A 25697-nucleotide genomic window follows, 5' to 3' on the forward strand; every position below is an offset into this window, starting at 1 on the left:
CAGGAATCAGAAAGAGATAAAGGAGGAAATGGGCCACAAGGAAGATGAACCCTTCCAGGGCATGTTCCCAGTTATCCACCTTTTCTAGCCCCCTGCCTATAGTCACCACCCAGTTAGCTTACTCATACTAGGATGGATTGATTAGTTACAGCTCTCTTAATCCAATCCTTTCTGAAAATTCCTGCATTAATACAGGAATTCTGGAAGGACATCTCATATCCAAACCATAACACATAAGATAAAAAACAGTCATATATACCCAAAGTAAAAGCAAAATAAAATGAAGAAAATGAATGAAACTAGTTATGTTGGTGTCTTAACCATACAGAGAAGTATTTCAAGTATTTTAAAAACATAGCCATTTGTCTGTGCATCCTTATTGGGGAAAATTTTGGGTAAAAATAAGAAGAAATAGTAATGTTTGTTAATAATTATTATTATGAATCTATTATATATATCTTTTTTGTGTTAAATACAACACATTTTTGTTAATATATTAGAAATCAAGAAAAGATACAAATTCAAAATGCTAAATGAAGTTAATCAAGTAGAATTATAAGCCTGGGAAATATTATTATAACATATTTTCTTTTACAAAGCACATTTTTGCTCTTTGACATTCAATGTGCCACCAAAGATCCTGGTGTTTTCATGGGCCACCACCCCACCTGGTGTTACCAGTATTGTAAGAACAAGCCCTAAGAAAAGTCTCTTTCTGCTGAGGTGTCCCTGATGCCAAGATCCACATCTTTGACCTTGGGCAGAAGAAGGCAAAAGTACATAAGTTTCCACTATGTGGTCACATGGTGGGTGTCTGATGAATATGAGCATCTGTCCTCTGAAGCTTTGGAAGCTGCCCATATTTGTGCCAACAAGTTTATGGAAAAAACATTGTTGCAAAGATGGCTTTCATCTTCAAGTGTGGTTCCACCCTTTCCATGTCATCATCATCAGTAAGATGCTGTCCTATGCTGGGGCAAACAGGCTCCAGACAGGGTATGATGGGCTGCCTTTGGGAAACTCCAAGGCACAGTGGCCAGGATTGATATTGGCCAGATCATCATGTTCATCCACACCAAGCTGTGGAACAAGGAACAGGTGATTGAGGTTCTATGGGCCGGCCAAGTTCAAGTTCCCTGACTGCCAGAAGATCCACATCTCAAAGAAATGGGACTTTACCAAATTTAATGCTGATAAATTTCAAGTCCTGGTGTCTGTGGAAGCAGCTCATTCCTGATGGTTGTGGGGCCAAATCACTCATGAGAGCTTCCTCTGTGTTGTCCCCTTCTTGATCACACTCACCAATAAATCCATATTTTATTCCTAAAACAAAACAAAACACATTTTCTAGACCTGTTCTGTGAAGAGAGTAATGAGCCCCTAGACCCAGATTATAGTTTCTAAATGCCATTTTCCAATAAAAGGAATAAGGATTCCTTGGAGAAATGGCAAGAACTGTACAAAATGAGCTGGAAACATGTTGTTGGACCCGAAAGAAGGGAAACTATTAAAGAGTACTGGGGTCATTTCAAAAATACTCAGGAGCCAATTTGAAGAGATTCTTTCTTGCCAAAGGTAGACAATGTTGTCTAACAAGATAATAATTGCAATAAATTGAAACTTGTGCTCAAATTCATGAACTAATAAATCATACCCAAACATACACACATATACAAACTTTGTAGGATGTTAAGAAACTCATTATTCTGAAAATAGGTAAATACAAAGAATAATGGAGCATTTATGCTGCCTCTCCTATAAAAACTGTGCTTTGGGGGTAAACTAATCGTAGATATGGAAAATTCCTTTCTTTGTGAGGAATTCCAGTTAACAAAAAAGTAATGAGAGCATCCTAATATCATTATGTTTTTACCTCTAATAAAATAATGAATCTAGGAATGATTACCAATACCTTCTAAAATCATTTTTGAAAAGTTGATGAGACACTTCATAATAAATAGATCTACTTGATAATTCAGGACCCCTGAGAAATCACAAAGTACAGTTGGCTCTCCATATTGCAGGTTCAACATTCAGTGTTTCTGCATTCATGGATTCAGCCAACCAGGGGAAAAAATATTGTGTCTGCATTGAGCATTTACAGGGTTTTATATATCATTATCCCTAAACAATAAAGTATAACAATATTAATGTAACATTTACACTGTATTAGATATTATAAATACAGATGACTTAAACTACATAGGAGGGTTACCTAGGAATGAATGGAAATGTAAGCAGAGAGATGGAAATTCTAAGAACCAAAAAGAAATGCTAAAGATGAAAGTAACAGAAAAGAAGAATATGACTGGACATGGCTGAGGAAAGGATCCCTGAATTTGAGAATATCTTAGTAGAAACAACTAAAACTGGAAAATATAGGGGGGGAAAACTGCTAAAACAAACAAACAAACAAACAAACAAACAGAATATTCAAGAACAAACAATACATCTGTGGCACACAAAAGGTGTAAATAGGCATTATGAGATTATAAGAAGAAGAAGGAGAGGAACAGAAGAAATACTTGAAATAACAATGATTGGAAATTTCCTTAACTTAGTGTCAGATACTGAAACAAATCCAGGAAGTGCTGAGAACACAAAACAGAACAAATGCCAAAAAGGTTACCACCTCAGCATATCATATGCAAAATACAAAAAGTCAGCGATAAAGAAAAAAATCCTGAAGGAATCCAGAGGGGGGAAAAACAATCTAACATATAGAGGTTAGGAAAAAAAAACAAAACCAAAAACACAACAACCTAACAACATAAGAGTTACATTTAATTTCTCAGCAACCTTGCAAGCAAGAAGAAAGTTTGCTCATAAAAATCCACCAACTTAGAATTGTACCCTATAAAAATATCCTTCAAAAGTGGAGAAGAAATAAGACTGTCTCAGACAAATAAAAATTCAGGGAATTTGTTGCTGGTAGACCTGTCTTGCAAGAAATATTTAAAGTTCTTTAGGATCCAGGCATGGTGACACATGCTTGTAATCCCAGCAATTTGGGAGGCAGGAGCCAGGTCAAACTGGGTAACTTGGTAAGATCCTATCTCAAAATAAAAAATGAAAAGGACTGGGAACATGGCTCAGTGGTAATATTAGTAAAGTGCCAGTGGATTCAATATGTTGGAATTTTTTTTTAAAAAAATTGTTTCTTTAGAGAGAAGAAAAATGATATAGGCCAGAAACTCAGATCTTCAAGAAAAACATTGCGGAAGGAAAAGTTGAAGGTAAAATAAAAAGTTTTAATTTATCTTATACTCAATTATTCTAACAGATAAGTTTGTTTGAATAATAGCAGCAATCCTGTGTTTGATTGTGTTTGTAATATGTGGGTAAATGAAATTAATGACAATAATGATATAAGCAACAGGAGGGAGGGGTTAGGATAATTTTGTTGTTATAAGGTACTTGCACACTACCCTTGAACAGTGCTATTTAATAATGGACCTGGATTAGTTCTGTATTTGTATCTTGCAAACTCTAGATCAACCATTGAAAAAAAGTTACAAAAAAAAAAAAAAAAGTAACTGATAGGCTAAGAAAGGAGAGAAAATGGAATCCTATTTATAGCTCAGTCAAAACCTTCTGTATCAGTTGGATTTAGTCAGGAGACAGAAACTCCATAGTACATGGAATAGGGAGAGTTGAAAATAAAGAAGTATTAATTAGTTATAGGGCATTAACTACCAAGGGGTAAACTGTAAAGAACAGAGGAGTGGGAGATGGAAGACCACCTGCTATCTAATCAGAACACCCAGGAAGGAATAAATCTAGAGTCTTTCCCTATCCCCCAGGGGTGAGATTCAGATCTCCAGAAGTGAGTGTGTAGTGGCTCACTAGTGACTGAAGTCCACTGAGGTGGCACAGGTGGGGGGGTTGCCACCCAAGTTGGGACCTGCAGCTGTCCATGGGAAGATACCAGCTGGGTACTTCTAAAGCTGGTGGGTTTTCAGGACTCACTGGACTTGCCCATGTGGGTTCTGCTGAAACTGGCTGGGAGGCTGCGCAGTCCCCTGAACTACAACTGTTTTGCACTAGAGAGACAAGCAGCCTGGAGCAGTAGAACTGGTAAATATCTCTTCCTCTTACCAAGTCCCTCTGGTGCCCTCTACTGACAAAGCTTAACATCTCGACAGTTGGCAAAAACATGTTTCTGGGATCCTGCTGATAGTATCACATTGGAGTGAAAAGGGGTCACTTGATTCTTGGAGCTGAGCAGTAATAAATTAGTAACTGACACACATACTCAAGTATTCACTGGTGAAATGATAGAATGTCTGTGATTTGCTTAAAAATAATCCTGTGGATGGAGGTACAGAAAAAAGCTTATTCATAAGATGATATTTGGTGAAGATGGGGAACTGGTATATAGGATTCATTATACTTTCTTCTATTTGTTTTCATTATAAAAATGTTTAAAATATGAGGCATATTTTGAGCTGATGATTTATACTATAATGTGTAATACTATAATCCAATAATCTAGAACTGCTTAGAATTTGGGGGAAAGTGAGTTGTCAACCTCGTGAAACTTGAATCAGCCCTGACTGGGAAGACAGATCTATCACTCTGGCCTATTATGGGAGAGAAGAGGACTTCTTTCTATTCAGAAAGTTTGGGGCTGGGTTTAGGAGGCCAACATAGATATAAGCATGATTTTAACACTGAAAGGGTGAAATTTAGGCAAAGCAATTGCCCTAAATAAGTTGAAGTGTTTGTTGTTTTTATTATTGCACGTTAATTTCCTATCAATGAAAATCAAATAAGCACTACTGCTAGCCAGGCCTCCTCCTACCCTTACAAATTAGCATTAGTGAGACTTCATGTAAACTAGTAATTCAGACCTCGGACTCTTAAAGGAGAGAGCTGACTAGTACCTAAGAGTGTCTAGTTTAACGATTGTTCCTTATTTCTAAGGAAGGGAGACCATGGTACCTCTAGGTTCCTCAGCAACTGCAGCAACCTAGAGTCTCTGCCAGATAGATAGAATGGTGGCCACTGAATAAGGTGCTGGCAACCTGAGGTTAGCAGAGCACGCAGTTGGGCTCTGAATGGAAGCTACGGTGCAGATTGAGCTGCGGAGGACCCCAGGACCAGCAGGGCCCTTGGTCTCTGTGTAGGTACGCCTAAGGACACAGGGAAGTAGGAGAGACATCTTGCTACATGGTGAGGGGCAAGGTGGGGTTTGTGGAAACCAAGGAGTTTTACGAGTGGGAGGGAGTGAGCAGTTACTGGGAATTGTGGAGGAGGTGTTTCCTTTCCTGCCCTTTAGGTGGCGGTGTTGTTTGTGTGGGTGTGTGGGAGTGTGCTCTGTGTGTGTGTGTGCGCGCGCGCGCGCGCGCGCGCGCGCGGGGCGGGGGGGGGGCACCACAGCATTCAGATGTGCATGTGTAGGGACACTGGATGTGTGGTAGCAGTGGCAAAAGGCAACTCCATCCCATGGAGAAAAAGGAGCCAAACTTCATATTTAAATCAAATATATGAATAAGTGAACATTGCTGGGTAATCAACCTGATATATGTTTTTCCCTCTACAGTGGTTGCATTTCACGCACATTTAATTTATGGTAAACAAACAAGCCAAAAACAACAACAACAACAACAATAAAAGCAAGATAGAAGTGTGAAAGAGAAAACAGAAATATTCATTTCAATAGTGCATTTACCATGACATCAACAACTGGTGCCCTCTGAGTTGTCTCAGCTCTTCATGGCTCTCAGAGTAGAGCATCTTGTTGCTCTGTGGGATTCTAGTCCTTAAGGACTTTTTTGTTTTTAATGCAAAGCAAATGTCTTATCCAGACCTCAATGAAGAATATCAGTGTTTCCCTCTCTTTTCTTAGGAAAATAAAATTTTGAAAATTATATGTTGCACATCTCTGCTATATTAAGTGGAATCACAGTCACTAATATCTTTTACTGGAAATTTTCAGGAAATAGTTGATATATGCTTTTATTTTATATGTTGACTTTAGGTCCTATGCCTGCAAAAAACATGACTTTCCTGTATGATTTATTTTATGCACATTGATCAGAATAAGGAACTCATTTGAATATGGCAAATCAGTATTGTACAGAGGCTGTGTCAAAATTCAGTATTTATTATTTCATTTCATTTAAAACTAAAATAGCTCCTTAAGAGCAGGGTGGGAAGAGTATTGAAAAGTGAAGGTGAACTCTTAAATGTAGCAGCTGGGGAAGGAAGGGTCAAGGGATACAGGAAAACAACCCTCATTAATATCTCAGAGGAAATAAAACAGTAGGGGCAGAAACGTGATAGAGGGGCCACAAGGACAAAAACTTGGCTATGTAAATTGTGAAGTGTAAGTCTGATTTTACCTGCTCTTGTGTGACAATTTAAATTGTTTATCACTTTGAGCCATCTGTGCACACCCCCACCCTGATGTTTTTGCCATGCTATAAAATGGTGTGAAACACCCATAGATCCAAAGCAATATTGTGGTCTCTGCTCAGTAAGAGTGAAAATACTCTTGATTCTGCCCTTTCCTTCCCCCATTGCCCCCACCCCCACCCCTCATTGGAATTACCAACACTTCTGGGGTTTCCAGCTTGTCTCTGTTTAGTGTTGATTGGAGGCAGAAGAGCCCCCTGGGCATTGCTAGTGCTCAGAAGCATCTGGCAGTGCAGGACCAGCTGGTGAGACTGCCTGATACATGTGATTGCAGGGGGAGCCGAAGGTGGTGGGAAACCGGGAGAAGTGTCCTCAGAGGAAAAGATCTGTGCATGTGGAACGTGACCCAGAACAAAACCTTAGTTATCAGGGTGAGAGGAGGCCTTGAGCACAATGCAGTGACTGTTCCTAGAATCTCTCCTTGGCCCTGCATGCTGTCTGGATCCCAGGGAAGGGGACAGCTGCAGAGATAAGGGAAAGGGCTGTTGCACTGAACTGTGTAACATTTTGGAGCCCAAGGTTGCTTTCAGGTTTCTTCAACCCTGGGTCAAACACTGCTGGGCCCAAAGGAGAGGGAGAATTTCTTAAACCACCTTTACTCCCAGACTCATTTGAGAATGCATTTAGGTTGCCAAGTGGGGTGCTCACTGCTGGTCCTGAGGGAACAGCATGGCTGCTGCTACGCTCAAAGGTTCCTAAGGGGCACATGCAGAGTGGAATCTGGGACCATTGGATTGTGAGGGCACTCCCAGAATGCTGTAGGTTGGGGGAACACTTTGCAGGGAGTTGTCATGCCCAAATTGGTCCTCCAGTCTGTGTTAAACTAAAAACAATTTTTTGGTTTCGGGTTTTTCTGGCTGATGTCCTTAAGAGTATGGAATTATGCAACTTTATAAAAAGTTTCAAGTCTATTAAAGTGGAATAAATTTATTATTCCCTGAAACTCTACCTGTTCTCATCTGTGGGTGATTTAAACTTCTTGTGTTGTATATAAGCTTGAGTTTTGCGGCTTTCTTGTAACATTTTCTTTAGATTTCAGAATGTTATTAATGCAACTAATGTTTTAAAATAAGAAAATACATTGGAAGAATCCCCAACACTTTTCAAAAACAGTTTGGGAAGAAAATTAGTTTTCTAAGTTTGTTTTATGTGATTTCCACACAAACCTCCTAAAGCAAAATCAATATGCAATAAAATACGAGGCACTGGAACTATTGCTGTCAGTTTCTCACTAATACATGTATTAGAACAAATCCCTGGTCCTACTCCTGTGTTTTCCCCCCATTTTGTGTCCAGGTAGTCCTGGAGAAAATCAAATGTAAAAATGTCTTGCTGCATTGTAATTTCCACTTTGTATCCACCTTCCTTCTTGCACGTCTTTTTTCTGCTTCCAGTAGAAATTTTGCAGAGCTCGATGATATTAAAAACAAGGAAAAAAATGACTTTTGAGAAGGAAGGAGAGAAAGTCAATTTACAAGAATAATTGGCTGCTTTTCCTGATCATGGAAAAAGTAGAAAAAATGTCAGCAAACAGAGCTTTCTTCTCCATGGTTTACTTCTTGCATCTATCCTCTCTTTCAGGTTGGGCTCAGGGCTAACCTCAATCCCAGAGGAGACCAACCTGTACCTGATGATCAGCTGGGCTGCTTCGAGGTCTGATTCTTTTCATACCAAAGGGGATTGGGCACCTTTCTAAAACCTGCCATGCAAATACTGCTGGTTAATCACTGGCAGGTCAGGTCTACTGACTTCTTTTCCTTTTTTCCACAATCACACACAGAGCCTCGATTCAAGCTTCCAGGAATTAATAAAGGAAAAGACAAACAGACTACCGAGATTCTAATTAACTTTGATATGGATTTATGTGTAAAGTTGGATGAGTCACTGATTTTTAATAAACGGGAGAGAAAATCTTAAAGATTAATGTAATAGCTAAGAACACAGGAACCAGAACTTTGATGCTTGCTTAATTCTTTCTCCCAGCCCATGTCATTTGGAGAAAAAAATATCAAAGACTGTTATGAAGGGGGAAAGGAAGGGGGATTATGCAAATTAAAAGTGCACAGGACTAAATCATTACTCTTGTGCAAATGAGCTTCTCCTTCATGTGCTTTTCATAAGTGTTTTAGGGCTATATTTGCTGAGACTATATTCCTGAAGATAATGAGAAATGGAGGCATGATGGAAAAGAGCCTGATTATAATACAAACTAATTGATCTTTCTATGTAAAATAAGAGGTTATAAAAAAGGAAAGGAAAAAAATAATAAAATCGGAAGTCCAGTAAGAACTTGATGTTACTGGTTATCTTTTATATAAAGTAACAATAATGAGTACATGTCATACATGCTTCGAGTTTCCCCCTTCCCAGACTCGGTTGGGGATATCAGAAGCCAAGGCCAGTGTGGCTACTTTACCAGTTGTTCTCTCTAGCATTCAAGGCTCCCTATTAGTTTCAGGGGGCTCTGCCATCCTGCTGCCTCTTTTGCCTGGGGTTGGGGGCTATGGCACAGTGTAGGTTTCTGACTGCCAACAGAAGTTGCTCAATGTGAACTGAGAATCATCAGCTCTCTGGGTTCTCCGGCCACTCACTTTCCCATTTAATGGAAAGTTCAAGTGTTGACATCATCAAGGTTAAATAATTTAGCTTAAAGCTCTCTTTGGTCTGATAGTAGACAGCTAATACATATAAAGATTTATTTTGAATGTTTGTACAGATTAAGTATTCAATTTTTTCCTAAACGATAAACTGACATCCTGATAGATTGGAAGCAATGCGCAAGGCCCTATTGTGTTTGATTAACCTTGACTGTGGGTGCTTTTGTAGCTTAGGCAGCTGATTTGAACAAACTTGTAATTTCACAGCCTTACAAAAAAAGTCATTAATCTTTTATCATTTTATAAAGTAGGAACTGAGTATGTATTTATGGATAATAAGGGGACATATGTAGGTTGACATAATTTATTGATACTTTATTTCACACTTGAGTTCTCTGGACAAACACTTATAAATAACATCCTGGAATATACATCTTTTCTCACCTGTACTGTCTTTTTTTTCTTTGAATAAATCCATGAGACTATATTGTCCCTGAGGCTTCTAAGAGAAGTAACTAATAGTGGTAAAGGCTTTGGAGACTGTACTCCGACTTCTCTTACTAGCTGTGCAGCCTTGTGTAAATCACTTAACCTCTCTAAGCTCAACTTCTTGAGCTGACAGATGGAGACAGTATCCTACGTTTGTTCTGTATTAAGTGTAATAACATGGGCAAATTGCTTAGGTCAGATAGTAAAACTTTTAATAGCATAGCTATTGTTATTATTCCTAGAAGCAGAATTGCTGATTTAAGTGTTGTATATTAAAAATATTGATGCATGCTGTCAAAGTTCATCTCAAATTTTGGAATATAAATTTGTGGGCCTCATTAACAAGCATATTATAATAAGTAATAGGAATGCCCATGAATTCAAGAAGCTGCCCACAGTATTCACTTGCTAGTTTTGTAACTATTCTCTTTTCTTCTGAGAATAGCCCTTGATTTTCATTTGGAGAACTACTTTTCTCATATTTTCAGTCCATGCAATTCAAGGAGTTGACTCCATTCTCTGACTTTAGAAAGGTGCAGAATGTATGAGGCAGTCCTGGGTAATCAAACCATCATATTCCACACCTCCTGTACACTGACTGGCTTTGTAATGGGCATGTGACTTGAACTTGACCAAATCTCACTTGTCCTGTGAGATTTACTGGTCAATTTGGAAAGCAACACACCCTTTGGCTGGGGTTGTTAAGCCTGGAATTGATGGTGACTATCTTTGCTCCTGTATGGAAAGAATCTACTGGGGACTTGGGTATGGTGGCACACATTTGTGATCCCAGTGGCTCTAGAGGCTGAGGCTGGAGGACTACAAGTTCAAAGCCAACTTTAGCAGCTTATCGAGGCCTTATAGTGAGAACTTGTCTCAAAATAAAAGCACCATTGGGTTCAATCCCTGGTTAAAAAAACAAAACAAAAAAACCAAAAAACAAAAAAAGAAACAAACTGGGTATGGTAGTCTATGCCTGTAATTTCAGTGGCTCAGGAGGCTTAGGCAGGAGGATCTTGAGTTCAAAGCCAGCCTCAGCAGAAGTGACGTGCTAACCAACTCAGTGAGACCCTGTCTAAATAAAATACAAAATAGGGCTGGGGATGTTGTTCCATGGTCGAGTGCCCCTGAGTTCAATCCCTGGTGCAAAACAAACAAACAAAAAACCAACCAAACAAACAAACAAAAAACCCCAAACATGGAAAAATGCAAACCTAAAATATGGAGGCATCATTATGACCACTAGGAATCAGACATGGGTGATATACACTCTGTATTATGAGAAGCCGTTAAATAGTCTAGAAGATTAACAGAGCAACAATATGCTGGGTGAGAAAAGAAGGAAAAAGACAAAAGGCAAGGGAATCAGTTATTGGACTATTGCAATAATTCTGGGTGAGATAAAGAAGTTGGGATAATAGGAATGGAAGAAAAAGATGGATGGGAGAGACTTTCATGAGGAGGATGTGGCCTCCCCAAGAATTTTGGGTACCAACAGAGAGGAGTCAAAGATGAGCATATGATTAATTAAAAGGAAAAAGATAATTTGGGTAATTGCTTTGTCTGGGTTGAGGTGCTATGGGGAGGTTGAGGTGCTAAGGGGAGGTTGAGGTGCTCTTGAGATGCTTGATTGAGATTTTTCTTTTTGGCTTCCAGCTGTCTTAGAAGTTGAATGCTTTATGGAGAGTGGGAGATAAATATGAGTTGGCTAGGGAACTTGAAAATTGCTCTCCCAGAATTGTACTTAAAATAAGAAATATGAAGAGTAATTCTAAGATCAATAACCTTTATCACTGCCTATGATGGTATTAATATAGCTAAAGAAAGAATGACTCATTAGAAAGCAGGTTGTTCAGTAATGAAAAAAAGGAGGTAGTAAGTCATGGAGATAGTTTGGCAAACAATACTTGGAATGGCATGAGATCTTAGGTCTGGTGTGATTGACAGATAGGGTTCAGTGTGTTGATGAGTGCACAGGGCTATTTAAAACTGATGCCCCTTCATTGTTTGTTCTAATTTCACCAAGTCAACCTTCTGAGCATAATTTGGTTTCTATATAGTTTCTAAACAGGAAGAAAAACTCCATTTTCATTGTCTGTCATTAAATTGTTGCTTCTGAGTTTCTGTGGTGTTGAGTCATCAACCGTACCATATGTTTAACCCTTGGGCACAGGCAAGACTGGGTTTTCCTGCCTGAACGATGAAGGGCAGGCAATCTCTGCCTAATGGTGACCTACCAGGTCAAGGCCTTATACGTAGCTGACTATGGTATTTTCTGACTTTTCTGTGATCTCTTCTTATGTGTGTGCACTCCCTTGAGTCAGAACACACCAGGTAACCAAGAGTTCAACAAGGCCTCCAGTCTGCTAGGAGAGTTCTCATAGACTCCAAGAATTAACAGCAGGGCCACTTTTCCACTTGGGGAACTTGAAAGTATTTTTAAAATCCTATTTACTTTGTTCTGTTTTGTAGGTGTATATGTGTGATCATAGAATTTCTTTTAATTATAACAGAAAAAAATAAGCAAAAAAAAAAAAAAAGTTACTGTCCTAACCCAGAGGCAACCATGGTTTTCATCTTGACATATTTTCTCCTAGGCAATTTTATTTTTACTTTTAAATTGTATGCAATTTTAAAAGCCTCATTATCTGGTTCCCAGTTCCACTGTAGATTAGAAGTAGCAATTTAGAAAAAGGGAAAAGAAAGAAAAATCATAAAAAGTAGATACAACTTGTTAAAGTACATCCAGCTCTGGAGTCATTTAATAGGACAGACATGCACAGATCAATAACACATGGGCATGGTCACTGTATTGTAATTGGTACAATAATAAATTTTTAACTTGGTAATTCTCAAGTCATCATTAAATAATAAAATTTTGATTGGTATACTTCTGTCAGAGATATTAAAAAATATACTTTTTGAACCACATCATTCAAACTGGTTGAAATACAGAAGGAGTGAACTCTTAGGGGGATTGACCACATATCTTGCTCCAGAGAAAGGCTCTGGTTGGCTTAAGCTAATCATAATAATCATATTGATTCACAGTGTGAATTGCTACAGTAACTGATTTGAGAATAAACCTATATCCATGCCCTGAACAAAATCTCATAGCATTTCTTTAAGTATAGTGACCAGAGACAGATGCTAAACCCAATCAATCAGTCAAAATAAAACCCTTAACTTCTGTTTAATGGCCTTAAAAGAGAGGCTTCCTTGTTTTGTAATCAGATGTGCATTTGAGTTCTGGAACTGCTGTAGTCATTTTGTTATCATGTGTCCTAGTTTGAATGTTTGTGTCCCTCTAAACTTTGGGCTAAAACTTAATCCTCAATGCAAAAATATTAAAAGGTGGGGTCTTGAGGGTGATTTGGTCAAAATGGATATATTTTTTTCTGGCTCTGCTTCTATTTGCACTATAGAAAAATCCAGAATTTAAAAATTCTTCACCCATTTCTAGGGACACAGGGAGTTTCTTATGTTCATTAAAAACCACTGGTTATCAAGCAGTGTTCACCATTTGCCTCCTCTGGCTCTAAGGACACAGGTGATATTGGCAAAGGCATGGGAAAGGAAGAGAAGTCACTTCTGGAAGGTTGGATGGCTACTGGTAACTTTCCATAGCTTGTGACATTCAACCTGGAAGTGCCACCTACATCAGGGTATACTAGTCCTTAGCCTGAGAGCTCAGAGATTTTATTTTTCTGCACACAGAGATAAGACCATCCTTTTTGTCGGCCTGGCATCCCCCAGCTCTCAGAGGCTTGTGACTTATAGCCCCAGTTGTCAAATTTTAGAGAGCAACACAATCATTAGGAGATGAAAATGCTTGGATTGACAGAAGTTTGATGAGCGAGAAATCCAAGCATTAGGAGTGGTCTGATTCAAGACGTTCCTCCCAGCTAGGACAGATTGAAGTACTCTAGGGATGGTATCAAGAAATTAAAATGTTAGTATTTATTCAGAATTTTTTTCTTCTAGCCAATGCTTATGCAATTATTTGTCAAAAATTTTCTCCTCTAGGATCCTGTTTTATCCTCTTGTTTTTGTGGCTGATCATCCTCTATTCATGTCGTTTTTTTTTTCTTCCAAACATGAGTCTGATATACTTGATTAGGATTCTACTTACAATCAAATGTCGGTTCTGCCTTCTTGAAACTGCTCTCAATCACCTTGATTGGAGTTTTAGGTGTTCACAAATATTCCCTTTATACATTTTAAAAGATAACCTTTGGAGTTTATTGCTATAGTTGAAAAGGTGATATAGATATTTTGTATTTCATTCATTCCATAAATGTTTAATGTATACCTACTATGTGCCAGGTACTATACTAGAAGCTGGGATGATAATGATTAGGTAGGTAGGCATAGTTTGGTCTTTCTTAGTTTATAACAATGAGTACTAGGAGATATTTCTCTCTAATCCCTCAATATCATGAAATTTTTTGTTGCTTCTGAAGTTCAAAATTGCAATGCCTCTGGAAGTCCATAGATATTCATCAATTGCTATAGTTTGAATCTTGAAGGTTTCCTGAAAGACCATGTGTTAAAAGGCTTAGTCCCAAGGGTGACACGATTTAGAAATGGAACCTTTCACAGGTGGAGCCTAGTAAGAGGTCCTTAGATCACTGAGGGCCCTTGAAGGGGGTTAGTGGAACTTCAGCCCTTTCCTTTTTCTCTTTTTGCTTCCTGTCCATGAGGTGAATGGTTTTGCTCCACCATACTCTCCAGACATGATAGAAGGTCTTGTCACTGGCCCAAAGGAATGGGGTCACTTGATCATGGATTGGAAGTTATCAAACCGTGAGCCAAAACAAATCTTTTCTTTTTATAATTACCTCAGGTATTTTGACAGAAATAATTGCAGAGATAATTGCAGTGACAGAAAGCTGATTAGTGCATTGATGATGGTCAGTTTCCTTGTTGATGGTCCCTGACCTAAGTACTTTCCTGGTAGAGGATGATAGTGAGTCTGGGCTAAGGTTAACCAGGGCTGTGAGAGCTAAGGATATATCTTCTGATGCCTCTGTGTGGATGACTTCAGTGCCAACCAGTCTGCTCCCACCAGCTTCTGGCTGTTTTAGCATTTCTCACTCTTTTATTGTTGCCCTTTAGTTTAGGACCTCTTGCTCCCAACTCAGTAGCTAAAATGTCCATCTTGACTTTTCCTTATTTTCGAATGAGTTATTTCTCAGGAAATTCTCCCCTCACCCCCTGCTGCAAATAAACTTTTTGTTTGCCTATTGTTTCTTCTTCTAGATATAGCAAGATATTCTTAATCCCTCAATAAACAAACAGGGTCAAGTCAATGCACCAGGAGCAGATTAATGTATTTCTATCAACAAAATGCATATATTCATTATACAGAAAATTAATCCAGGGCCTAACAAAGAACCTTGCACAGTAAGAAGGAAGGAAAAAGGGAAAGAAATGAAGAAGGAGGAACAGAATAAGGAATTTAATGAATCAAGGACATAATAATTAAAGATAAAAGGCACGGATGGCACTAAGTGGTTTATAGTTTTCTCAAGATTTTGATACATTTTTTAGGGTGCATGTTTTTATAAACATAACATTCATTCTAGAGTGGATGAAGAGAAATGAGGCTATTAATTGCCAGTAGCCGGGATGTAGATGGAATATGTAACATAATATTTAAAGCCACATTTAAAGCATAGTAAAAAAAAAGCATAATTTTAAGTATGCCTACGAATTATTTTGTATTTCCAGCGGTAGAAATGTCATTTCCTCAGATATTTCAGATGGCTCCATTAAGCCAGATTTGTATTAACCATTTCTGCAATCCACGTGAGAAAAATCACAGTATAGAAATTGCTTATCCAGAATGTAAGAAGGCTGCAGCATCAGCGGGAAAGTCAGTCTGCGACAGGCTTTTCACATCATTGAGAGGCAGAGCCACATGTTGTGAGACGCTGAGGCCCCTGCTGTGAAATGGTGTACTGCACATTTGCTGGGTTTGTTGTATTGCTGGGCTCTCTTCATTTTATGGTTCAAGCAATAAGCAGCAGAATATGTGAAATGAGGACAGGTATATTAAAGATACCTTGTAGCTTTTGGTTGCACATATTTAAACTGTTTAGAAACAGTAGCTCCAGGTTATACCTTCTGTCCTTTATGTGTGTTTAATCAGTTACAAAGCATATCTCTGCTTTGGAAAGCAATAACTAGGAGGGTGATCTTTGTGTTCAGGAAAAAGAAAGGGACTGTTATAAGCAGTCTTTACATACAGAATGGCATCTAAGTGGGTGCAAAGAAGAAGTTCCTGAAAGACAATTTATTTCTGAGCTGAAATCCTTACTGTAAGTTTAATTGCTTGCCCTTAAGCAAAGGTCCTCTTGTCCAGCTATGGAGGCAAATGAGTTTCTAGGGAAGGTGATGTGCATAGATGGTTTCTTCTCGGAAGAAAAGGGCTTGACCATTTCCTGCCTTGTTTTTCAGTTATTTCAAGATTTTGATCTAGATGAGAAGAGATAAGAGTGACCAAGACCTAATATAGAAATGCAGAAATGATTCTATGACAATGGATTCATGCTCCATCTGAAATTCTAAAGTAATAACAGATATTATACTAGCCACATTGCCTCTTTCAGTTATAAATGATAAATATTCAACTGGAATTGGCATAAAGAAAGAAAACCAATATATGGACTTCAGGGAATATGATCAAGCAAAGCTGGATCCTGGCATGTAAAGATTATTGTCAGAAACCTGACTCCCTCTTTAAGAAAAAGCAAGCATTGACTTTGTTTTCAAGCTATTCCTGAACAATATCAGGCTTATATTCAATTTTAGCAATACTATCAGAAAGTGTTTCTCTTTCCTAATGGATCCAGACACTGTTCAAAGGTGATGCTCACTGGTTCCAATGAGGACATAGATCCACTCCTGAATCCAATGATGCTACTCTGATGGAGTCTGGGTCACCAGTGGTCTCAGAATGAGTGAGGGATGGTTCTGTGAACTCTACAACAAACAAACAAAAACCAGGAAACTTAAACAAGTTGGAAAGACATTCTGTGTTCTTGGATAGAATAGTCTATTATACAAATGTCAGTTTTCTCAGTTATTCTAAAAGCTCAATCCTGGTTCAATAAAAAATACCAATGAATTTTTCCTCTACAGCTAGACAAAATTAATCTAATTTGGAAAGTAGACAAAACAAGAACAATTAGGCAAATGCTAAAATGAAGAACAATGAAAGAAAGCATGCTTTATTATCCCATCAATGATTTTAGTATTACCTGTTATAAATAATAGCAACTGGGCATTGCATACCTATAATCCCAACCACTAGGGGGCTGCTGTAGGAGGATTTCAAGTTCAAAGCTAGCTTTGACAACTCAGCAACGCTCTCAAGCAGCTTAGTGAGGCCCTGTTTCTAAATAAAATGTTTAAAAAGGGGCTGAGGATTAGGCTTAGTGGTTAAGCATCTCTGGGTTCAATCCCTAGTATCAAAACCAAACCAAACCAAACCAAACCAACCAACTAACTAACCAAACCAACCCTAATAGAGCAAAGAGTATTCTCTACATGTATTCTTGTGCATATATGCAACATTTTTCTCTAGGCTATCTCCTTAGGAGTGGAATTAGTGGGCTTGAGATATGTGCATATACTAAATGGTCTCTATTTTTAAATTCTAAGGATTTAAAAGCAACTATGGAATGACTTATTATATATATTTCTGTATAAATATTTCCCAAGTACAGTTTATATAGTTGTTAAAAACGTCAGAACTGATAAAATCTATCCCATTGGATGGAGATAATTGAGAGTTGAGTTTACTAAACAACTAATACAAGAGACATCCCAAAGCAATAGGCATTAAGATACTGTTTATTGATCCTCCAATATCTCCTTCATCAGGGAAGTCATACAAGTCTTGGCTGGCCTTTGTCTTTGATCATTTTAGTTCTTTGTGCCATTTCATTCTGACAGATCCTTCTTGAATCCACCAGCCCCTTGTATCAGTTCTTCAAGTTCTTCAACTTGAAAAGAGTTCTTAGATTTTGAGTTTTTTAAATGTCCACATTTGATTGAGTTTTCTGTTTCAAGCATCTAACACAGTGCTTGGCAAATAGAAGACCTTCTGTTCAACTGAAGTCTTCATCAATTATAGTTTATAGCTTTAACTATCCCTGACCTTATTTGCATAGCTCCATGCAAAGTTCCATACTGGAGCTTCCAATGCATGTTTGGAAATAGTATTGCCAGATGGTTCCAACAAAAATACTAGGATCACTTGAGGAAAAAAAAAATTGACCAAACACCAAAAATATACATGCATGCCATGTAGAGTGGTTTGTTCCTGTCTATCCATGTTCTCTCTGTGCTTTACATTAGATAGTTTCAATCAAATATTTTTTCAAGAACACACTTTGTTTTCAAACACGTGAATACTGTATTTACAGAAAGCAAAGAAAGTAATATTTTTTTTTTTAGGGGGAGGGTCCAGCACTTAATGTGTTATGTGCTAATTGGTCTATATATTAACTATGACCAGCAGTAATTTTGTAGAGGAACTTCTTTGAAGTTCATTTTGGAACACTTTTCTGAGAATTATGCAAGCTAGGATAGCATTTTATAGCTGAATTTTATATTTTCCAGTGAATTTTAATGTTCACATATCTTTATATGTATATATTATCTATTATTGTGTAACAAACTACCCCCAAACTCTGGTAGCTTTAAAAATAAGTACTCATTGCTTCTCACAGTGCTTATTATTTTTTTTGTGGATCAGAAAAATGACTTGGTGAGGTGTTCTGCTCAGGATTTCTCATGAGCTTAAATCAGGTGCAGCAGCCATATGAAGACTTAACAGGAGCTAAAATAATCCACCTGCAAAGTAGCTCCCTCATGTGGCTGGCAAGTGGGACCTGGCTGTTGGCTTCTTGCCATGTGAACCTCTCCATGAATCAGATTCAGTAATGATCTGCAGGAGCATGATCTCCTATGGCAAGCATGTCAGAATCTCCACATTGAATTTTTAAAAAATTACCTTCTGTCCTGAGATTCTGATGGGATACTTTACAAGTATGACATGGGAAAAATCTAAAAGTTATACTATATGTAATAAGAGGAATTACTTCTATATCATGGTGTTCTGAAATCAGAGCCACTGACTTTTTTTTTTTTTTTTTACCCATTTTGGGGTCTTATCTCAACACTATCTTCATGACAATCCAGTGAGGTGAGTCCTATTATTTTGTTCAGTTTACAGATCAGAAAACTGAAATGGAGTTTGCTTACTCAATTGCTTCAAGGAGCTAATATTTGAATTTAGGCAGTATACTCTGAAGTTTGAATTGAATTAAATCAGGCTATATCATCTCCTCTTTGGTCTTTATTTATTTACAAAATAAAATAATACCACTCGATTATGGAAACTCCATTTTATTATTTTGAACGTATAGTAAAAATAGAATAATTTTATGATACAACACATACTTAACACCTAATATCACTGTCAATCCGTGACTACTCCTATCTCATCTATGTCTTTCTTTCCCACATTTATTTCAAAGGAATCTCAGACATTACATCACAGTATGACCCTCTAAAAGATAAAGGCTTTTAAAATGTAAATCCTCTCAGGGCAAAAAAAAATTAACACTAATTTTATATTATCGCCAAATATGCAGTCATTGTTCAATTTCCAATTGTTTCATCAATACAATAACTTTTAAAAATGATTTTTGTTTGAATCATTATTTAATGTCCAGACAATATGAAAGATTATCTTTTAATTTTAATCTATGTGTTCCCTTCATTCTTTCTCCCTCCCTCCCTTTCTTTCTCTTTCTCTTTCTTCTTTTGGTCATGTATTTCCAGGATTTGTATATTTTAAGCAAAGTGGCACTATATCTCCCAGCATTTATTTTTCTGGGAACTCAAGTTCCACTCATCTATTTGAAGTGTGTGTGTGTGTGTGTGTGTGTGTGTGTGTGTATACTGATTTTTAAGAGTTCTTTAAGTTCTTTAAATGTTAAAAGAAATTGACTTGTTTTCTGATATGTGTGTTGCAAATGTTTCTCTCCATTTTGTAGTTTATCTTTTATTTTATTTTATTTTTTTTGTGATATGCTTTCTGCTACAAAAGTTTACAATTTTTGTGTAATCAGATTAATTAGGGTTTGGCATATTCCTTAGAAAGGCCCTCTCCATGCCATTAAATTATTGCTTTAATGAAAAAAATAATTGCTTGCATATATTTGTAGTAATTCATGTTTTAATTCATGTATATTTTCTTCAGTATATTTCAATATAAATGATCTAGTTTTATTTTCCTCAATGCTTGATAATAATTCTCCCATCTTTTCTTCAAACACTTGACATGCTACCTTTACCAAACGCTAAATTCCCAGGTATTTCTGCTGGCCCTCACCCTCTCTTTAAATTGTTATTTATTTTCTAAAGAAACTGGGTTTTAGGGTTTCCCCAAACTGAATTTGTATTGCATCCTTGGGGTGTCCTTTAACATGTTCCGTTTCCTCTCTTTCCTGAGAACAGTAGTTGAATCTTGAAGTTTGATTGGGTTCATGCTTGATATTTTTTGGGGAAAAATTACTTCATAGACGGTACATTCTTCTGTCACAGGAAGATAGTGTTGTTTGACCCTTCACCCCACCATGTAGCAGCCACTTATAATCAAAGTATAGATTTCATAAGTCATTAAAGGTTGCAAAGTGGTGATATTCTAAAACCACATCATTACTTTTTTTTATTAGCTAGCTGAAATACTTACAGAGAAACATGAACACCTACTACTTAACTACCCTGTGGTGCAGTTCATATAGACAAAGTAGGAAAAATACTAGGTTATTTCCTTTTACTAGCTTTAAGATAATGACTTAATGTTTCTAAAATACAACTAATTTGATTTTTAAAGCACCATTATGAGCATAGGAATTTAAGCACGTTGTTATGTTGCAGTCCATGAAAACTACTACTATGCTGCTGAAAAATTTTCCATCATTAGCCAAGAACCTCTTCAAGTTGGTTCTAGAGTTCTTTGTTATAATCCTCACAGTCTTGAGGAGGTTTTTCCCCCTCTCATTTATAGAAGAAAATGCTGCTAGGCTTATCTTGTACGCTTGCTGCATTTGACATGGACTCAGACATTTTTCCAGGGGTACTGTGGCAAACTCATAGGGTTCAGTGAGACATTTTAAGTTATCAAGTGAAATACAGTGGTATTCAGCATCCATAGGACAGAACAGCAACCACTGGCAGCATTATCATATTTTCAATGATGACATTTATTTTGCAGTTCTGGGTTTTTGTGGGTGCTGGGATAAACAGCAATCACCTCCTGAAAATGAAATGTCAAATGAAGGTGGTGTGTCCAACTGGAATCTAAGGTTTGGGGAGCTGTACAGTCCCTAACAGGTGCATAATCCTATAAGTGATTAAATGGCTATTGTTAAAGAATTAGACAAAAATTATTTTAAATTTATGTGTTTTATTTTTTCAAGTGGTTACTAAGTTCTTAGGAAGGAGACAATTGGTAAGTTCTTTGGACCTAACTATTCAGCAAATAAAATTCTTGGGTATGTATATATGTATTTATTTTGGTCTAGAGGTGTCATGAAAAAACCACTGAGACCAAGAACAGTATAAACAGAAAATTTGGGAGCCTCTGGGTTAGATCTCCTTGTTTTCATCTGTATGTAATAAGTCAGAGCTCTCTGACAAAATGTCTCTGCTGCCATTTTTAGAATTTATTTCTGCTTGCTTGATTAGTATCATCTTTAATACATTATTGCCTCGTGTCAACTCCTTTAACTCACTTGCCAAACATTTAAGGATTTGTTTAATTAAAACAAGATAACTGGGCTGAGGATGTAGCTCAGTTGGTAGAGTGCTTGCCTTGCATGCACAAGACCCTGGGTTCAATCCCTGGCACCACACACACACACACACACACACACCAAAAAAAAAAAAAAAACAAACAAACCACAAGATAACCATATATTACACTATGAAAGTTGTTATAGTGTTTGGTAAAGCATAAGAATGTATCTATTCCTTTAGATTTTTAGTTAGCTTTCTCTAATGACTGAAATACGGTACTGCATTAAATTACGGGGACTGATTTCCTTATTGAAAAGCCACATCAGCAGATTTAATTTTAGATGAACTTGGCTGCTCAACCAGGCACAGGTTAACTACAATATGTTACAATATGCTGAAGGCAAAGAAAGGAACAAGTGCGGGAGCCACTGCGACTCCATGATGCTCCCACCTTCCCTCAAGACACATTAGGAATTTAATGTGCATAGGGATATCTGACATTCAGAATGAGGCAGGGTGCCAGGGTCAATTGGTATATGAAATAATAATAAAGCTTAACTACTCTATTATTTATCTTTTCATAGATTATAAATGGAAATAATAGTTCTAATAAGTTGTTTTTTTTTTTTAGAATGCCTGGGCTGTTCATCCACTTTTTGGAGACCTGTTCTCTATAGCACTTGGTATTGGTGATCATGTTTTCCTTGCTACATCTTTTCCTGAGATAGAACAAGGAAGCTGTGTATTAGCAGTCATTGCCTTGGGCAAGTCAGCCTTGGCTAGGTTTGCTCATCTCCTGATACAGAGCTTGTTGGTACAAGAAACCCTCTGGCTGCTTTGTTTAGAAACTAGTTAGTTCGTCTGCATTTCTAAATTTTTGTAAAAATTAGAGCAGAATATCCTAGGTAGCAAAATACATTTGGGAACCAATAAGGTGGTTTTGATTTACCTGGGTTTGCTTTACCTCTTAAGCATACTGCTCACTGAGCTAGGATCCTTCAAGGCATCCATTAGCGCCAAACATGGCCAGATACAGAAGAGTAAGGAGAGAAGAAAAAAGTTATTTATGTTTCTAAATACACTGAAAAATCCATAGTGGAACCACATCTTGAAAACTCTGCTACTTTAAGTTTGCAAGAATCTTTGAGAAAACATTTCCTCCACCCCTGAATTCCATACTCTACTTTGAATATCAAGTTCGAATGTCAATTTTGAATGTAAAATTTACCCATTAACCATAGTCATGAGAGAATACTTCCTCCCCAAACCAGAGGAGGTATACAAATTTTCTGTGCTGAAGGGAAGGAAAGAATTTTTAAAAGTTAATTATGTGCTCAGCTCCCTTTCTCTCAAGACAGGGAGTTGGACCCCAGCCCCACAGAAAGTTTGGAGGATCCTATGGAAAAGATCTATGGCTCCTTTTCAAGGATGCAGCCCCAGGAGACTGTCAACTCCTTGGTGAATATACTGGCTTGCAGGCTGCTGGCATGGTGACCCTGCAGTGAGATGCACCGGCAAATGGGCTTAAGAAACAGTTTCCTGTAACAAGCAGGCAGAGCATTTCGTATCTCTGAAAGAGGTGTCAGGAGCGGGGCTAAGGGTGAGATGATCAATCCATCCATCGGAATGGACATCAAAGCAGGGATGAAAAGGTTGCAGAATGCACAGAATACTCAATTTGAAATCACGGTGGGTGCATAGACATTTATTGTTATTTTATTTTTCTGCTGCCTCAAAACTGTTGTTTTTGATGACTATGTACTTGGTACCTCGCCCCCTGTTGCCATGACTCATGGCATATGCCAAAGTACAGCAAAGACACAGCTTCCAGGGAAAAGTGAGAAATGCCTAAAACCTAAAAATGATTAAATTAAGATCTTAAAAAGTAAAATTGATTTCATTTGACCTGCATTTTTAAGTTCTTACAACGAGCAGGCAATTAATCATTACTGTACTGAAAATAAAGTAATGAACAAGAGAGAAAAGTCTTGCTTTCCCAAAAGCTTATATTCTTGAGGGAATCTAGATATTAAAAAGATACATAAGCAAAACATATGTGAGATTTTATGATGTGATATGCAAAGGATTAAATCCGGGAAGTGGAATAGATAGTTCTGAGTAAGACGGTGACAGGTAATGATGAGGAAGGGAGGTTGAAATTTAAAATTTGCATAGCTACTTTATTGATATTAAAATTTCCCAGTAACTTATTTATGATAAAGAAACATCACAGAAGTTAATAATACAAAGTACCTTAAATGATTTAAGAGTTAACATTTGAGTGAAGTACTGAAGGAGGTGAAGGAATGCAGAAAAAGTGGGGGGACATTCTGGATGGAAAGAACAGTAAGAGTAATGGACCCAAGGCAGAAGCATGTCTGGTGGACAAGATAAATAGCATGGAACCCTGTGTGGTGACCACAGGGTGAAGGAGGTGGAGACGGTCAAGAGAAGGACTCAGAAATGTTAGAGAAAGACTCAGAGAATGACACCAGGAGAGTGTGTGTGTGGGGGGGGGCTGGGGGGGGTCAGCCAGGGAGTGAGGAGTGCATCAGATATTCAGGATGCTCTAGTTTTGTTTTAAAAAATTAGATCTGAGAACTTTGTTACTAAGGGCGATACAGGAAATCAATGGAGAGTTGGGTTCAGAATAGCATGATCCAACTTAAGTTTAAGAAGATCATCCTGGCAGCTATGTAAGAACATGCTAGAGACACCTTGAACAGAAGCAAGGAGTCCAGTGCAAAGGCTCTTTCAATAACCCAGGAAAAGATGAGGGTAGTCTAGACCAGGGTGACAGCAATGACATTGACAACAGGTGGTGAGATTCTGGATGAGTGAATGAATGGGTGGACGGATGTAAGGTGTGAGTAGTGAGATATGTGGAATTATCATCTGTCAACATGGGTGGGGTTAACAGGAGGATCGGATTTGGCTTGTTGGATGGAATGCCTATGAAATATCTAAGTGGCAATTAGGAGGGATCAGAAGAGCATACTTTTAGAGTTCAGGGAGAAGGCTGACCTGGAGGTATAAATTTGGTGGCTATCATCATAAGGATATCATTTTAAGCCAAGAGACTAGATGAAATCCTCAAGAGAACAAATGATCTAGTGTAAAGACCAAAGGTCCCCAAGCTTGGGAGAAAAAAAACAAACAAAAGAATGAAGTCATGTCAAAGCAACATCAGAGCCAGTTCAAAGGAACTGCAACAATATGAATAATAAGATAAATTCATAGTATTGGATTATAGCCCAAATTATAAAATAAGCATACATGGATATATACTGATAGAATTAAATGATTGAAAAAGGTAGGTAAATTTGTCAATGGAGAAGGAAGTAATCTTCCTTACAGAAGACTTCCACTTAGTATATACATGGAGTTTCTCTACCAGGAGGTGGAACTCTCTCTGCCTTGAAGGTGGGATGAACTTAATGATTTAGTTTAGAATAATAGACTCTGGGAAGAGAGAAATGGTAACTTTATAGTAGAAAAACCTTCCAAACACAATCTTAGCCAAATGATGATGGTTGTGTGGATAGGGATGTTATGATGTGGATGGTTATGGGGATAGAATAGTTATGATGTATCCTCTGATAAGTGAAACAAAAGGTCATTTCATCTCTTTGCTATGCTTTCCAAAAACTCATAATCTCAGCCTAATCCTGAGAAAAACAAGATTGGGAGATACTTTGGTTTAGATCCAGAATGTCTCCCAAAGTCTTGCGTTGAAAGCATGGTTCCCCGATGTAGTAATGAGGTTCAGAAATGGGGTTTTAGGTATTAATTGGATCATGAGTGTTCTGATAATTCATCTGTGAATTAATCCATTTGATGAATTAATCCATTGACAACTAAGTGGACTACTGGGAGGTGGGACCTAGTGGAAGGAATGGTTCTCTGGAGGTATGCCCTGGAAGAGTTTATCTTCTTCCCAGCCTCTTGCCACTCCCCTCTGCTTTCTGGCTGCCACGAGAAAAACAGCTTTCCTCTGCCATACCCTTCTACCATTATGTTCTGCCTCACCTCAGGCCAAATAATGGAGCAGGCAGATCATGGATTGAGTCCTCTGAAATCAAGAGCTAAAATAAATCTTTGTTCTTCTAAGTAGTTCTTGTCAGATATTTTGGTCATCATGATGTAAAGCTCACTAACACAGGAAACATTCACAGTGTACCTGGTCAGCACTTCTCAAAATTATATAGATCACGAAAAGTAAGGAAATATTGGTATATTTTCATAGACTAGAGGAGCCTAGGAAGACATGACAAGTAAAAGAAATTTGGTACCATAGATGGGAGAATATTCATAAAAAAAACTGATGAAGTTCTAATAAATCTAGAGATTAATTAATAGTAATGTATGAAT

At 37.7% G+C, this 25697-nt stretch overlaps 1 pseudogene; it reads left to right on the forward strand.

Annotated features, from left to right (window-relative positions):
• Positions 1-651: 651 nt before the first annotated feature.
• Positions 652-1292, forward strand: LOC107138352 (annotated as a pseudogene).
• Positions 1293-25697: the final 24405 nt, after the last annotated feature.

Source organism: Marmota marmota, unplaced genomic scaffold, assembly GCF_001458135.2.
Source record: "Marmota marmota marmota unplaced genomic scaffold, marMar, whole genome shotgun sequence".
Taxonomy (NCBI): domain Eukaryota; kingdom Metazoa; phylum Chordata; class Mammalia; order Rodentia; family Sciuridae; genus Marmota; species Marmota marmota.